The sequence below is a fragment of the Rattus norvegicus genome, chromosome 5, assembly GCF_021556685.1.
Source record: "Rattus norvegicus strain SHRSP/BbbUtx chromosome 5, alternate assembly SHRSP_T2T, whole genome shotgun sequence".
Lineage (NCBI taxonomy): Eukaryota > Metazoa > Chordata > Mammalia > Rodentia > Muridae > Rattus > Rattus norvegicus.
In genome coordinates this window covers 119,967,144-119,984,852 of record NC_141538.1, presented here as the reverse complement: position 1 = coordinate 119,984,852, position 17,709 = coordinate 119,967,144, and the positions used below count along the sequence as shown (strand labels likewise).

The 17,709-nt window shown below is 42.0% G+C and overlaps 1 long non-coding RNA gene across 1 annotated transcript in view; it reads right to left on the bottom strand.

Moving 5' to 3' along the window:
* LOC134479014 (uncharacterized) overlaps positions 1-11,323 on the bottom strand; it is a 28,022-nt gene extending 16,699 nt beyond the window's left edge. The window contains exon 1 of the long non-coding RNA XR_015620378.1: positions 10,761-11,323. This is a non-coding gene — a long non-coding RNA (uncharacterized LOC134479014). The remainder of the gene's footprint in view (positions 1-10,760) is intronic.
* Between the last annotated feature and the right edge of the window lie 6,386 nt (positions 11,324-17,709).

Below are 17,709 nucleotides of genomic sequence, written 5' to 3'. Positions count from 1 at the left end.
TTGCTGGGGCACACAAGTGAAAGGATGTCTTGCTAAAGCAAACATATGAAAGACTGTTTTCTTGAAGCAAACACAGGTGAAAGGTTGTTAAGAATTCTTGATTAAGGAGTATAAATATGACCTCATAGACAGTGGGAGAAGAGCACTGAGCCCTAGTTTGATTTGCACTGCCTTACTATTCTTCACTAAAGACATGCAGGTATTGGTTTTCCTTATATAGCATTGTTGGGCTCAACTTGTGGTAACACTGCCATTGAAAGAAACTTGCCCAAGAACTACTGCTCATGAGGCTTGCTGCCTCTGTGACCTTGCCTTAGGCCAGTTGGCTAGTCTGGTGGTTTCTTCAGGATTGAACTACAGCTGCCTGGTGTCTTCTTTCTAAAAGGACTGTACTTTAGCTGCTGGTTTCTTAGTGGTGCATGCCTTTCTAGAGGACTGATCTGCAGTTGAACTGCTAAGTCGAATTTGATGTTTGCTATGGGACTGAACTGCAGAGAAGGAAGATCAAGCTCACCCCCAAAGAACTACTGCAATACAGGGCCACTTCCCCCATAACCTAATAACTTCTCTCTTCCACTTTCTCTGCTGGGTGGTTGGCTAGAGGAGAAAGTGAAGCCTTATTAAAAGTAGGTTTCCTCATGCTGATGATAGAGAACTTTAAGAAGAACATAACTCCCTTAAAGAAATACAGGCGAACATAGATAAACAAGTAGAAGTCCTTAAAGAGAAAACACTAAAATCCTTTAAAGAATTACAGGAAAACACAACCAAACAGGTGAAGGAATTGAAGAAAACCATCCAGAATCTAAAAATGGAGATAGAAACAATAAAGAAAGCACAAAGAGAGACAATCCTGAAGATAAAAAACCTAGGAAAGAGATCAGGAGACAGGGATGTAAGCATCACCAACAGAATACAAGAGATAGAAAAGAGAGAATCTCAGGAGCAGAAGATACCACAGAAAACATTGACACACTAGTCAAAGAAATGCAAAGTGCAAAAAGATCGTAACTCAAAACATCCAGGAAATCCATACCACAATGAGAAGACCAAACCTAAGGATAATAGGTATAAAAGAGAGTAAAGAATTCCACATTAAAGGGCCAGTAAATTTCTTCAACGAAATTATAGAAGAAAACTTCCCTAACCTAAAGAAGGAGATGCCCATGAACATATAAGAAGCCTGCAGAACTCCAAACAGAATGGACTAGAAAAGAAACTCCTCCTGTCACATAATAGTCAAAACACCAAATGCACAAAACAAAGAAAGAATATAAAAGCAGTAAGGGGAAAATGTCAAGTAACATATAAAGGCAAACCTTATCAGAATTACAACAGAATTCTCGCCAGAGAATATGAAAGCCAGAAGATCCTTGCAGATGTCATACAGACCCTAAAAGAACACAAATGCAAGCCCAGGCTACTATACGCAGCAAAAAATCTCAATTAACATAGATGGAGAAACCAAGATATTCTATGACAAAACCAAATTTACACAATATCTTTCTACAAATCCAGCCTTACAAATGATAATAAATGGAAAACTCCAACACAAGAAGGGAAACTACACTCCAGAGAAAGCAAGAAAGTACTCAAATTTCAACTAATGCAAAAAAAAAGATAGCCACACAAACATAATTCCCCCTCTAACAACAAAAACAACAGGAAACAACAAGCATTGGTCCCTAATATCTTCCAACATCAATGGATTCAATTCCCCAATAAAATGACATAGACTAACAGATTAGATATGGAAACAGGACCCAGCAATTTTGCTACATACAGGAAACACACCTCAGTGACAAAGACAGACACTACCCCAGAGTAAAAGGCTGGAAAAAAGTTTCCAATCAAACGGTCCCAAAAAACAAGCTGGAGTAGCCATTCTAATATCAAATAAAAACAACTTTCAACCAAAAGTTATCAAAAAAGATAAGGAAGGATACTTCGTACTCATCAAAGAAAAAAATCTACCAAGATGAACTCTCAATTCTGAACATCTATGCTCCAAATGCAATGGTACCCATATACATAAAAGAAATTTTCCTAAATCTCAAAGCATACATTGCACCACACACAATAATAGTGGAAGACTTCAACACCCTATTCTCATCAATGGATGGGTCATGGAAACAGAAACTAAACAGAGACACAGTGAAACTATCAGAAGTTATGAAACAAATGAATTTAACAGATATCTATAGAACATTTCATCCTAAAACAAAAGAATATACCTTCTTCTCAGTACCTCAAGGTACCTTCTCAAAAACTGACCATATAATTGGTCACAAAACAGGTCTCAACAGATACAAGAAGATTGAAGTAATCCCATGCATCCTATCAGATCACCACGAGCTAAGGCTAGTCTTTAATAACAGCAAAAACAACAGAAGGTCCACATATATATGGAAGCTGAACAATGCTCTACTCAATGATACCTTGGTCAAGGAAGAAATAAAGAAAGAAATTAAAAACTTTTTAGAATTTAATAAAAATGAAGGCACAACATAGCCAAACTTATGAGACACAATAAAAGCAGTGCTAAGAGGGAAACCATAGCTCTGAGTGCCTCCAAAAAGTACCTGGAGAGAGTATACATTAGTAGCTTGACAGCACACCTGAAAGCTCTAGAACAAAAAGAAGGAAATACACCCAAGAGGAGTAGACAGCAGGAAATAATCAAACTCAGAGCTGAATTCAATCAAGTAGAAATGAAAAGAACTATACAAAGAATCAACAAAACCAGGAGCTGGTTCTTTGAGAAAATCAACAGGATAGATAAATCCTTAGCCAGAAAGATGAGAGGGCACAGAGAAAATATTCAAATTAACAAAATCAGAAATGAAAAGGGAGACTTAACAACAGAAACTGAGGAAATTTAAAAAATCGTTGATCCTATTACAAAAGCCTATACTCAACAAAACTAGAAAATCTGGAGGAAATGGACAAATTTCTAGACAGACACTAGGTACCAAAGTTAAATCAGGATCAGATAAACCATCTAAACAGTCCCATAACACCTAAAGAAATGGTAGCAGTCATTAAAAGTCTCCCAATCAAAAAAAGTCCAGGACCAGATGGGCTTAGTGCAGAATTCTATCAGACATTCAAAGAAGACCTAATACCAATACTCTTCAAACTATCTACAAAATAAAAACAGAAGGAACACTACCCATTCATTCTTTTAAGCCACAATTATGCTTATACCTAAACCACACAAAGACCCTACAGAAAAGAGAACTTCAGACCAATTTCCCTTATGAACATCGATGCAAAAAATATCAATAAAAGTCTTGCAAACTGAGTCTAAGAACATGTCAAAATGTTCATTCACCATAATTAAGTAGGCTTCATTCCAGGAATGCAGGGATGGTTCAATATGTGGAAATCCATCAATGTATTCACTATATAAACAAACTCAAAGAAAAAAACAGTATGATCATCTCATTAGATGCTGAGAAACCATTTGACAAAATTCAACACCCTTTCATGGTAAAACTCTTGGAATGATCAGGAATTCAAAGCCCACACCTAAACATAGTAAAAGCAAACCAGTAGCCAACATCTAAATAAATGGAGAGAAACTTGATGCAATCCCACTAAAATCTAGGACTAGACAAGGCTGCCCACTCTCTCCCTACCTATACAATGTAGTACTAGAAGTCTTAGCCGGAGCAATTAGACAACAAAAGGAGGTCAAAGGGATACAAATTGGAAAGGAAGAAGTGAAAATATTACTATTTGCAGATGATATGATAATATTCTTAAGTGACCCCAAAAATTTCACCAGAGAACTCCTAAACATGATAAAAAAAAACTTCAGCAAAGTAGCTGAATATAAAATTAACTCAAATAATAAACAGGCTGAGAAAGAAATTAGGGAAATGACACCCTTCTCGATAGTCGCAAATAATATAACATACCTTGGTATGACTCTATCTAAGCAAGTGAAAGATCTGTATGACAAGAACTTCAAGTTTCTGAAGAAAGAAATCGAAGATCTCAGATGGAACGATCTCCCATGTTTATGGATTGACAGGATTAATTTAGTAAAAGAGGCCACCTTGCCAAAAGTAATCTACAGATTCAATGCCGATTCCATCCTTCATAGAAGACCAATTTGCAAGTTCATTTGGAATAGGAAAAAAAAATTTCTCAATACTAAAAGAATTTTTGGAAGAATCACTATCTCTGACCTCAAGCTGTGTTACAGAGCAATCACGATAAAAAAAAAAAAAAACTGCATGGTACTGTTACAGAGACAGGCAGGTAGATCAATGTAATAGAATTGAAGACCCAGAAATGAACACACACCTATGGTCACTTGATATTTGACAAGGGAGCTAGAATTATCCAGTGGGAAAGAAGATAGCATTTTCAACGAATGGTGCTGGTTCAGCTGGTGGTCAGCATGTAGAAGAATGCAAATAGATCCATTCTTATCTCCTTGTACAAAGCTCAAGTCCAAGTGAATCAAGGTCCTCCACATAAAACCAGATACACTGAAACTAGTAGAAGAGAAATTAGGAAAGAGCCTTGAACACATAGGCACAAGAGAAAATTTCCTGAACAGAGCACCAATGGCTTATGCTCTAAGATCAAGAATCAACAAATGGGACCTCACAAAATTGCAAAGCTTCTGTAAGGCAAAGGACAATGTCAGTAGGACAAAATGGCAACCAACAGATTGGGAAAAAAGATCTTTACCAATCCTACATCTAATATCTAATATCTAATATATTCAAGGAAGTTTAGAAGTTAGACTCCAGAGAACCAATTATCCCTTTTAAAAAATGGAGTACAGAGCTAAGCAAAAAATTCTCATCTGAGGACTATCGAATGGCCAAGAAGCACATAAAGAAATGTTCAACATCCTTAGTCATCAGGGAAATGCAAATCAAAACAGCCCTGAGATTCCACCTCACACCAGTCAGAATGGTTAAGATCAAAAACCCAGGTGACAGCAGATGCTGGCAAAGATGTGAAGAAAGAAGAACACTCCTCCATTGTTGGTGGGATTGCAAACTGTTACAACTACTCTGGAAATCAATCTGGCAGTTCCTCAGAAAACTGGACATAGTACTACCTGAGGACTCAGCTATACCACTCCTGGGCATATACCCAAAATATGCTCCAACATATAACAAGGACACATGCTCCACTATGTTCATAGCAGCCTTATTTATAATAGCCAGAAGCTGGAAACAACCCAGATGCCCTTCAGCAAAGGAATGGATACAGAAAAAGTGGTACATTTACACAATGGAATACTACTCAGCTATTAAAAACAATGACTTCGTGAAATTCTTAGGCAAATGGATGGAACTAAAAAAATATCCTGAGTGAGGTAACCCAGTCACAAAAGAACACACATGGTATGTCCTCACTGATAAGTGGATATTAGCCCAAAAGCTCATAATACCCAAAATACAATTCACAGACTATATGAAACTCAAGAAGAAGGAGGACCAAAATGTAGATGCTTCAGTCCTTCTAGAAGCAGGAACAAAATACTCACAGGAGGAAATACAGGGACAAAGAGTGGACCAGAGACTAAAGAAAAGGCAGTCCAGAAACTGCCCCACCTGTGGATCTGTCCCATATGCAGCCACCAAAACCAGTCACTACTACTGATGCCAAGAACTGCTTGCTTACAGGAGCCTGATATGGGTGTCTCCTGAGAGGCTCTGCCAGAGCCCTACTGATACAGATAAGGATGCTTGCAACTAACCATTGGACTGAACACGGGGATCCCAACGGAGGAGTCAGAGAAAGGACTGAAGGAGCTGAAGGGGTTTGCAACCCCATAGGAAGAACAACAATATCAACCAACTAGACTCCCCAGAGCTCCCAGGGACTAAACCACCAAACAAAGAGTACACATGGGGGGACCCATGGCTCCAGCTGCATAGTAGCAAAGGATGGCCTTGTGGGGCATCAATATGAGGAGAAGCCCTTGATCCTGTGAAGGCTTGTTTCCCCAGTGCAGAGGTATGCCAGTGTGGCGAGGGGGGGGAGTGGGTTGGTTGGAGGGGGAGAACCCTCATAGAAGCAGGGGGAGGGGGAGGGGAGAGGGAAGAACTGGGAACAGGGATTACATTTGAAATTTAAACACATAAAATATCCAATAAAAGTGCAAAAACGGTAGGTTGCAAAAACTTTATGCATACTCATAACATATGGTGACCAATTTCTTAACATTCTTGACAACATTGTCAGAAGGCACTGATTACAAAAGCTTGACTAAGATACTCAGCTATAGTTTCTTTATTCTTTTCTCATACAATAGCTATAATTTTACTAATATAATAGATATATTTTGGAGGTTGTGCAGTTGGTATAACTGAACTGTTTTTTTAAGCCACAATCTTACAGAAAATATATGGATCTTTGATGGTCATTCATTGGTATTTACCCACTTGTAACTTCCTAGGGCTTGTGCTTATTGATCAGTGAGTGCAAAGAAACTTAGACATTGTCCTTGACCTTACCAAATTTTTAACCAAAATGGCCCAGAAGGAGCAACTAATTAGGAACAATCACATTTCTAGGACCTGAATTTGTGAGTACTGGACTCACAGGTAACTTCAGTATTTTCAGATTAGTGTCCTGCTGATCTTGGGCAGCCATTTGAGAGACAGTGAGTGCTTTTGCTCAAGGCTGAGAACCACCTGACAGTTCTCCTAGTACTCTAGCTTGTTTGGGAGGCCCAGCTGTTGGTAGGGGACCCAGGAAGAGACTTTATAGTTAAACTCCCTTGAGTGACACAAACAAATATGCAAACCCCAAGGTACTGATGAACCTAGCAGACCCTATAAGGCAGAAGGCAGTTGGTGAAGGAGGATGACTTGCCTCCCATGGGGTGAGTGTGTAATTGCCTCTTGGAGCCCGCAGGGAGGAACGGGATCCAGAGGGAGGGCTGTGCTGAGAGCGGGGGTGGGGGGGGTGGGGGGGGCGGGGGGAGCAGATGCAGATGTGTACCAAGGGCCACCTGTTCACCTCTGAGGGTTAGGGAGGCAGAGGGAGAAAGGAGAAGGAGAAGGGGCCATGGTCCCAATTAGCCCCTCAATGACCTAACTTCCTTCCATGAAGATTCATCCCTGAAAAGTTCCTCTATTCCCAAGAATGAAGAGAAAGCCTTCAATGTAAAGGCCACAGAGGAGATTCCATAGCCAGGAGTCCACGGGGACAGCTGATTGCTAACTTCATGTGTATTTGCTGATACACACGTGACTTAAGTCACAAGTTGACAGTGCACTAATGGCTTCAAGCAAAGCTTTACCTCTGTTTTACTCAAAAGATTAGTGTTTTCTTTTTCCTACAGTTAACCTTTTCAAAATTCAAAATGGCGGAAGGGTAGCTGCTGTGGTTCTTCTACGTTGTTCCCAAAGATTCCCCTGTTACTTAGGGCTGACTGGGCTTTGCTTCAGATTATTCTGAACCAGGAGAAGCTGCTCTCTTAAAATAGACATAAAGGGCTTCCAGACCTTTACACAGGCTTTGGAAAAATCTGGTGATAAACTTTACCACATCCTCACTTTAGAAGGAGGAGGGAAAAAAATCCAAAATGTAATTTTCAGGCTTTTATGTTCCCTCCCTTCCCTGGAAACATTGCACTGGCATTCAGCTTAAAAATGCATTTCTATCTTAATAATATATTAGCGGTACTGTAGATCACCCCCCACCCACTTCAGATATATGGAATATCCGTTATCTCAGAAAGTGTTTTGTTCTGTTGCCTTATTAGCCTATTATAAGTTCTGGCTCTCTCTCTCTCTCTCTCTCTCTCTCTCTGAATGTGTGTGTGTGTGTGTGTGTGTGTGTGTGTGTGTGTGTGTGTGCAGAGTATGTTTCATGTGGAAATTGGGAGAAATCTGTTCTTCCTCTCCAGAGCGCAGATAGTCTGGTCCTTCAGTCTGACTGGAGAAGCATAAATGTTGCAGGAACATCTTCAGGGTGGTTGATGCCCTTGACAGGTCAATCAGAGGGTAGCTGAAACCGAAGAAGTCATATGCCACAGTGCCAGCGGAAATGAAAATTATACCACTCACACTAACGAGTGCATCTCCAAAGGGACTATTTAGCGGCATTAGAAGTCTCTAAGCAGATGCCTCTGAACTTAAAACACACTTAATTCCCGAGGATTGCCTTGTAATTAATTTACCCAGATAGACTCAGAGAGGAGAGCGCAGACCGAAGCATCATGTTGCTCAGTGGTTTGGAAACTTGAGGGAGCACTAAGATAAATAATTTGATTAAAAAAAATCTAAATACATTTCTTCTATAGCAGAAAACCAGTACACAAAAGGAAAATTACTTTCTAATTTTATAGTCTCACTTCCTTTGGGGGGGAAATCTAGCTAGGATGACAGAAAGCATTGCGTGGAGCTGACATCAAAAGAATATCAGTCGTGTTTGGACGCCGCTCTGTCCCTTCTAACTTGCTGGTCTGTAAACCTCACTCTGAACGTGGGAAGCTCTCCTCGCTGTGCCGGGCCCACACCTGTGGTATACAGCAACAAACAGCCACACATTCCTCTGTTAGCACAGCTTGAGTTTCATGAGGCACAGCCAAGTCTCATGTGACTACCGACAGCTGTATTTTTCTAGTATTCAGGAATGCAATTTCAAAAGGGCTCAGTTTTTTAAAGGGTTTTGTTTAACTCTGAGGTTACAAATATTGTTGTCACAGTAGAATGGGCTGCTGCTCTGATAGGGTATGAAATATGAAATACTATAGGCTCTGGTGGTGGTGGTGGTGGTGGTGGTGGTGGTGGTGGTGGTGGTGGTGGTGGTGGTGGTGGTAGTGGTGGTGATTTTTCCAGAAATGTGTGTTTTTGGTTCACTTGGACCATAGTTTTAAGCTCTGTTTCTCTTGAACTTAGCTGAAGGTCTTAACTTTTATAGGCCTTAATAAATAATTAAGCTTAATTACTTATCAAAAAAGCAATCTCGTGTCTTTTATTCAATAAATCTACACTCCAAGTTTACAACCAAGCTCAGCGCTGGGAGAGCTTAGAGCTGGGAGAGAAGATTAAGGAGTTAGCTCCACCCCCATCTGCTAAAACCCCACTTCCTGTTGTGGGTGAGGAGAGAAATGGGCAGCAAGTGAGCCATCGCATGGCAGATTCCATAACAGAGAAGGGACATGAGGGACATACTGGAAAGTGCAGTGGATTGTGGGGTAGCTTGGGGAGGAAGTCAGATCAGAAGGGGCTTCTGAGGTGAATGAGATCCCGAAACAGAAATCGAAGTGTTCCGAGTAGAGGGAATCCCCTGCACAAAGGTAGGGGCCTCCGCACATACTTGAAGGATGCTGAAGAAGCCAAGGCTCAGTTCCCCGCTGCAACGCTTACTGCCTGTGTGGTGTGGGCCTCTTTCCTGCATTTATCACGATAAGCACAGGACAGCTGCTGAAATGAAGAGAGCTGCGCTCGTGTTTAGCATACCAGCATCACGGTACACAAGAGCAGAGTCAACAGTTGTCCATTGGCAGATGAGTGGATAAAGAAAATATCTATCTGATCTCTATCTATCTATCTATCTATCTATCTATCTATCTATCTATCTATCTATCTATCTATCGTGTCTAAAGGAATATTTCTCCAGCCAAAACATTTATGGTACCAGGAGTATGTTATATTAAATGAAATAAGTCAGGCATTAAAAAAAAAAAATCCAGAACTGAGTCAGTAAAGTGATTTCCACATAAGCATGAAGACCTGAGGTCCAGCACCTCTCTTCAAGTGAGAAGACAGGCCCAAGGGAACATGCTTGTAGCTCCAGTGCTAGGGAGGCGAAGACAGACAGAATTATTGGGACTTACTAGCCAGCTAGCCTAGCCTAATTGGTGAGCTCCAGGCCAGTGAGAGACCCCAAGGTGAATGGCTCCTGAAAACAACACCTGTTCTTGTCTTCTGGTTGTTATAATAAACACAACATGCACAAACACGTGTCCTTGCATACACACAAACCTTTGTACACACATGTGACCTGCACACACGTGTACTTGCATAATGAATATTGGGGTACAGTTTGATAGACAGATGAGTTCTAGAATTTTGCTGGACAGTAGTTACTATACTCACAATATATGTGTGTATATATGTATGTTTTATAAAGAAGTAGGACAGAGGCACTGGTAGGCTGCAAACACAAAGAAGTGGTTTTTTTTTTCAAGGCATTTAAGAAGGTAGAAATGATTGTCTGGTGTGACCATGACATAGTCTGTACTTGTATGGAAGTGCCACATTGACCAAGAGACTGAGGCAGGGGCATTCTAAGTTCTAGGCCAGTCTTAGCAATTTAGTGAGACTCTGTCACAAAACAAGTGAAAAATAGGACAGCGCATGTAGTGCAGAAGTAGAGCACTTGCCTGTCATCTGCATCGGAGTCTCCACACTGTCAGACCAATAAAACAACAGGGACTTCAGAGCAATCAATGGCATTCAGTGATATAATTATAAAATATGCTCCTAGGGATGGCCAGATGGCTCAGTGGTTAATCCAGAGGACTGGGTTTAATTCCCGTCTCCCACATGGTGGCTCACAACCATCTATAACTCCTGTTCCAGAGGATCTGAAACCTTCTTCTGACCTCTGTGGACACTCCATGCATGTGATGCACAGACTTACATGTATACAAAAATACTCTTACATGTAAAATAATAAAAATATCACAAATAAACAAATAATCTTTTGCTGTTTATACATGTCAATCTCAGAATTTTCATTCAGAATCTATAGCATGTTTTCTGTACCTTCCATTACGATTGCAGAATAAGTCCCTTGAGATTTAAGAAATGGACACGCAGCACATCATGCAACACCTGATCAGTAGATGTTATGTAGATGGTGCTGTCTGTGACTATGCCGTTCCTTCAGAGGGTCATGGTACATCACTCCTTCCTGCACCTTGCCTCAGCCAACTTTGTACCCACTGTCTTTTCTCACGCACCCCAGCAGAGGCTTCGAATCTGCTGGGACAGAGCTTCTCACTTCCGTATCTCTCTCACCTGGGTACCAGGTTGAGATGCAGAGTTTTCAGTAGGTCCAGGTGGGTGTATTTCTAAGGAGCCTCCGGGCGCTGCTGCTGGTATCAAAATGGTAAGGCAGAGTTTCCCAGCATGCTCTGTGCATTTCTAGCAATCTTTCATAAAAGCCATGTCTACTGGTCCACGGACCACGCTTTGAGTAGTGAGGGTCTCAAGCGACACAGAGAGGACCATTTTTAAAAGGCCTTCAATGTTGGTATCAGGAACCACTTTCCCCTCCAGCAGTGATGTCACCTGGTCACCCGCAGCTGACAGGGACCAGTGCATCTGTTGCCATGGCAACGGCCATACATTCCCAGCATACATTTGGTTAGCTCCCACCTTCACCTGGAAGTAGTTACGTCACAGTTTAAATAAAAGGCAGACCCTTTCTGCCCCCTTCCTCTTTTTCTCTCTTCTCTCTCTCTCCCCCCCCTCTTGTCTCCATCGTCCTCAATAAACCTCTTCCACACGGGACTGTATTGGCCTGGTGTGGCCTCTTCAGATGGGAGCGGTGATTCTATCACGGCATTCAACAAGAAGAGCTTGGCTTCTTCCCACTCTTTTCTTTATGTAATAATTGGTCCCAGCCACACTCTACTCATTTGTCTTTTTCTGAAGATGTCTATTGCCACTGTGGGATGCTCCACCCAAGTCCCCACCTTCCTTGAGATCCACGTCTCCCTAGATCCACATTCTCACCTAGATCGAGGTATGTGTTCCTTCGTCTCTGCTTCTAACCCGCTAGCTGTAACTACACTACACTGTTATTTGCACACGTGGTTGCTAGCAGTATCAGAAGGAAAGCAGGCTGTTGGCAATAGCTGTTGCATCCATTTCCTATGTTGTCATAACCAAGTGCAACAGACCCAAATGGCTTAAGACAAGGCAAGTTCACGCCTCCTGAAATGCCCACTGAGACCGTTCCAAGCCTGGCTCCAAGTTCCTGGAAGTTGCTGGGAATCTTGGACACTCCTTGGTTATGGATCTATCATTCCAGTCGCTGCCTCTGTCATCAGATGCCATTCTCACCTCATCTCTTTCCCTTTTGGAGAAACCAGATACCATTGAGAAGATAAGGACATCAGTTATTGATGTAGAAGTCCTCTCTGTTCTGCCGTGACCCCATCTTAACTGTGTCTGCCATGACCCTATTGACAAAAGGCATCACATTTGGGAGTTTGGGGAAGGGCATTTGAGGGGAATACTGTTGAAATTACTATAACCGCCATCAAATTCCTGGTACATTGGCCTTGGTAAGAACTAGACCAGTGTGTGGTCATGCATTTGAATGCCATGTAGATGACACTAATACCTGGGATGAATCTAAGAACTAAGAACTCAAGGTCTCTGTGTCCTGTGCCCCACAGAGAACTGTGTGGATGAGGTCAGCAGAATGAAACAGGCAGATTTCCCCAGCCCTACTCAGTCTTGTAGCAGATATGATGGTTGGCCTTTGTATAGATACGAGTATTGGCATTGCCTGGTATTTAATTTTTTTGGAGACAGGATCTTGCTGTTTAGTCAGGATTGGCATTGAATTTGTGATCCTCCTGCCTCAGCCTCCTGAGTCTTCATTACGGTGTGTACCACCACATTTCTAACTGTCCTAGGTATTGGGACACGTTTACAGAGACTTCATATATAATTGTGTCCCTACAAAGTCTCCGGGTACCAGGTCATCTCAGCTTCTTGATCTGAGGAAGAAGGTTTAAAATTCTTCGATGCAAACTTAGTTGTCAGATATGAGTTTGTCTTTCAAGCACCTGTATTTAAATCAGTCTATAGTTGTGACTAGGGCTGCACAGTTTCTAAAGTTTATTTTTATTCTCTGTGCATGTATTTTGCCTACATGTATTGTTCGTACATCACATTCAGGCCTATCACCCATAGGGGCCAGAAGACATTAGATCCCCTAGAACTAGAGTTATGGGTGGCTGTGAGCCACCATGCAAGTGCTGGGAACCACTGAGCTATCTCTCCAGTCCCTGTGAGTACACATCTTGAAGTTAAGGAGGCCTGGGTTCACATCCCAACTCTAACATTTATTAAAAGCAAGTTGTCATCAGTGCATGGCAATGCAGCTCTAATTCCCAGAGAGGGGAGGCTGAGGCAGAAGGATTAGAAGTTCAAGGCCAGCTACAGATTGAAACCATGTCCGAAAAGTTGTCATTCTTCTGCCAGACTCACTTTTCTCATCTGTACATTGGGATGGTTATGATGGATCACTTCTCCTGGGGGTGGTACGGTGGTAAAATAAGATGGTGGTGTGAGGGCAGTACCTGGCACAGGTACCAGAGAGGACACTCCGTGGGAAGAAATGTACCATCTACCTCACTTATTTCAAACCCAAGCTTGATACACGTACCACATTGTACTTCCCACGGACTGGAGCTCTCTCATCTGGGAAGGAAGATGTCGGTGGAGAGGAAAGTGATGGCAGTGTTCAGTACTGCATAGCATGGGCTTTCATAAATCATCCTGCTTGTGGCAGTCTTCAAACTAGCAGATGAAATGGCATCTTTTGGCAACTGAACATTTATAAATTAAATTTATCGATACACATGGTCCTGGTTATTATTTTAATCTTCCTCTCTCGGTGTTCGAAAAGAAAATATAAGTCTTGTGTTTACTTCTGTTTGTTAATGCTTTGATAAATCGTACATTTTTAGTATTCTATCAGTGGCAAAAGTCTAATTGCCGTATTGTATTCTGATTTATTTCTTCCTTTACTTTCTTTGCATCTGCAGCTCAACAAATGAGTCTCTGAAGAGGGATATGTTATGATACAGTGTCAGTGAAATTAATCCTGATCAATTTTAAAGTTCACGTTTTTATTTGATGACTTTCAGGGGAATCACTAAACTGGGGTTGACTTGGTCTCTTCTTTTGTTGTTAAACATTGTTGTTTGAAAGCAGAAGAGCAGAGTAAAAAACAAGCAGGATCCTCCTGCCTTTCCTAGCACTGCTCCATTCTGAAGAAAGGCCACAGCACTCCCTTGCTTGTGGAGAACAGGTTCATTGGCCAAAAAGACCCCAGGTGGCTGGCTCTGCCTGGCTGGTACCTGACCTCTTATGAGACAGGGTGTTCGATCCTATCAAAACCAGCAGAACCAGGAGCTCTTGAGACCTGCCCCCTATATCTTTCCAGTGCCTTGCTATATTTCCAGGTCTTTTTTTCCTTCTCAAAACAACTGTTGCCTCCTGTCTGCGTGGTATTTCATACATGTGAGCCCTGGGACCTCGAAGGTGTGCAGAGAGGAGAGCCATTTTGCTCAGGTCACAGAGTGGACAAGGATTGGGTACTAATTACGAATAGGTAGTTACCTGTTCCTCATCAGAAAAACGAAGGACAGGCTTGCACCCAGATAAATCTGTGTTGGAACTGCATATTGCTCAATAGGGATCATAATTAAAAATGAAATCTGGGTAATATGCTGCACTTACATTTTAATGTGGACATTTAAGGTCTTTTATATAATTTCTCATATAAATTTTCATGTTCTAGCACAAAATGGCATGGCGTACAGTTAACTGCAAAAGATAAGCAGTCTAAGAAACATCTGTGCTCTCCCACCATTGAATGCAGCTTTTCACATAAAAAAAATTTTTGCATGTAATTTTGATAGCATTTATAATGATTTTAATTCTTACAGGCCTTATTCATATATTTCTGACTTTTGCTCTAGCATCTACTTTGTTCTCCAGTTATTCATGTAAAATAATTCTGAGAAAAAAACACAAAGAAATAATGTGATTTCTAGAAAAATCTTAATACACACGGTGTAGGTAGCTACAGCATTCAAATACGTGTGGTCATTTTGGTGTTTCGAAAGTACCCTGAGACATTCCTGTTTTGATAAACTGTATCTCATGGTAACCCAACGTTAATACTGAAGGAAAATGTCAGGTAGTTTAATTGGAATTTGGAGAGGATGGTTTCTGCTGTGACCAGTATTTGATGACTGTGAAATAAATTCCACTTATCTACGTTCAGATCCATCCGTGTACAGACAAGTTTGAATGCTCGCCACGAGAGTGCCCTAATTGTTTAGACTGCCCTTCCCTGTGTATCTCCCTTCCGGCATGACTATCCAAATCAGATCTCCAGGGCCTGGGCTCACTTTAAAATCCCAGGATTCCTTGGTTGCTTCATTGTTCTCGAAACAAACCGATTTTATTTTTTCCCTCTTTTTTTTTTTTTTTTTTTTTTTTATCGTTAATGTCAAGCAAACATTTATTTCAGGTGCAAAGCCTCGGGATATGTTAGTGAAAACAGTGGCCAGGCTGTTGTACCGCTTTCTGCCCACTAAGTGGGTGGGAAAAGGGTGCTCTGACCCTCTTACCCTTCCCACCAGTCTCCCTAACAGCTTTGGCCTTCGGGTCAGCTCAATTTCCCCTCCACTGAGTGGCCATTACTGTGCCTGCCTGGTGATAAATGCTTTTTGTGAGAGACTGCATTGCCGCCAGCTAGCACTAGGGAAGTCTGCCACCCGGGCCAGCCAGCCAGACTAACGTGCTGGCCCGCCATGGGCCCGTTACCTAGCAACGTGCCTGGTCTCACCAAAATGAATAGACCGACAAACAAAAATGAAAAGCAGCGAAAACGAGTCAAAGTACAAGGGGCGAGGAGGTTAATATTCTTCTATCAAATAACTTCGTTTTAGAGAATTGCGTTTTAACCTTTTTCCCTCCCAAAGCCAGTGGAGACATGTATGGAAAATTAAATTAGGTCACATTTGTATTTTTGAAAAATGTTTTCTTTTATTAAAATATTCTTTCTCGTCCTAACTTTCCTAACTTTCTCCAATGGTATAAGAAGTTACTTCAGATTGAATCATAACATGCTGTCCAAGTATCTTACTTATTTTTCTGTCACCCGCTGTGTGGCTTTGGTCAGGTAGCACATGCTTACTGTTATTCGATAACCGTAGCAGAGGTGACTTAGGGACGGCCAGAGGTTGAGGCATACGGTTGAATGCTAAGGAAAGACTAACACTCGGTTTCCTCAAACCCGAACATGATCTGCTCTTAGTCTACAACCTAGAATAAGAAGGTTCCTTACAGATTAGAAAAACAAACAAACAAACAACAAAACCTGTGCTCAGTTAAATACTCAGCTTTAAGGTTAGAGTCCTTCCCAATATCAGCTGCTGGCGTGCGTGCGTGCGTGCGTGCGCATGCACGCGTGTGTAAATTTTGGGGGGGGGGTTCTTATATACATAATGCCCTTTATAACTATAATACCACCTCTTTTTTTTAGATAAAAAAATGAATATGTGAGTAATCCCAGACCTCCAGAGACAGAGGTAGGAGGATTTCTGGGAGTTCAAGGCCAGCCTGGTCTAAATAGCTAGTTTCAGACCAGGCAGGGCTACATAGAGAGACCCTTTCTCAAAATCAGCCCAACAGTTAAATAAAATAGATGATTTACTCAACAAAATCATTTGGTGGTTGCCTCTCTTCTTGTCTACCAATCTTAATCACCCCCACCTCCTATTTACAGAAAGATGACTACACATACACAGACACACTGCTCATAACCTCTTCAGGGTCCCACCTCCTGCCCTCACAGTCCACCAGCCTGGCTCAAACCATCACTTGCGTTGCATCATAGCCAGTCTCCCCTCTGGGTCTTCCTGACTCTAGTCACTGCCAGTTGACTCAACGGTCCCAAGCCCTTTGTAATCCTCATTTGACTCCTACTGGGACTCAGAGTCTCCCTCCAAGCCTGTCACATCTCTCACCTGCAACCCCCTTGCTCCTCTGAAACGCCATGCTTCTGAACGAGCACCTGGGTGTAGAATGTACTTGCTGGGTCCACTTTGCTTCAGGAAATTCCTCATCCCTTTTTACATTCATGTTTTCTAACCCCAGGCAGAGAGCAAGCTATTTCAATTGGCGCTCCCCGCCCCTTCTCTGCAGGGCACTGTCTCACCTTGAGCAAGTCCTGCGCCGCCGTGCCTCCTCTAACCTGAAAAATGAGGTTAACAGCACCTACCTCACAGAGCTGCTGGGGAGGGTAATGAGTGCTTGACACCTAGCCCAGCATTGCTACCAGCTCTCAACAAACATTGTAACATCTCCAGGACAGCATCTGGGAGACCGTCACTGCTCACCTGCCTGTCTCACCCCTGGGATGATAAGATTCAAGGAGTCTGCTTTCTTTAGTTTCACCCCTGTTAGAGGAACTCAGGAAGTCTTCCCTATAGAAAGGAGGGAGGGAGGGAGGAAAGAAAGAAGGGAAAGTGGAGGGAGGGAAGGAAGGAGGGAGGAAAGGAAGGAGGGAAGGATAAGAAAGGAAACAAAGTTTCTAAGGCTTCATTGCTTAACCAGGGATCTGGCTACTTTAACTTGCTTTCTCCTCAGCAAACCTTTGCCCACCCCTTCCACTCACCTAGTAGGCTTTGCTTTTAGGATGCTCGCCAACAGAAGTGTTCTTTTCTCCCTCTCTACGCCTATTGGAAAACCATCATAAACTCCATTTTATTGCACGGGCTGAACTTGAACACTTAAATTCCAGAGTCTCCTGGAAAACGGTGCTATTTTTTTTTTTTTTTTTTTAGTTTCACGGCTGTTGGATTTAGCCTCACTGTAGATTGCCTGTAAACTTTACAGGGTTCAATTTTTAAGCCAGCTCGCCCTCCGACTACTCACTCTTCCCACCCCGAGTGGA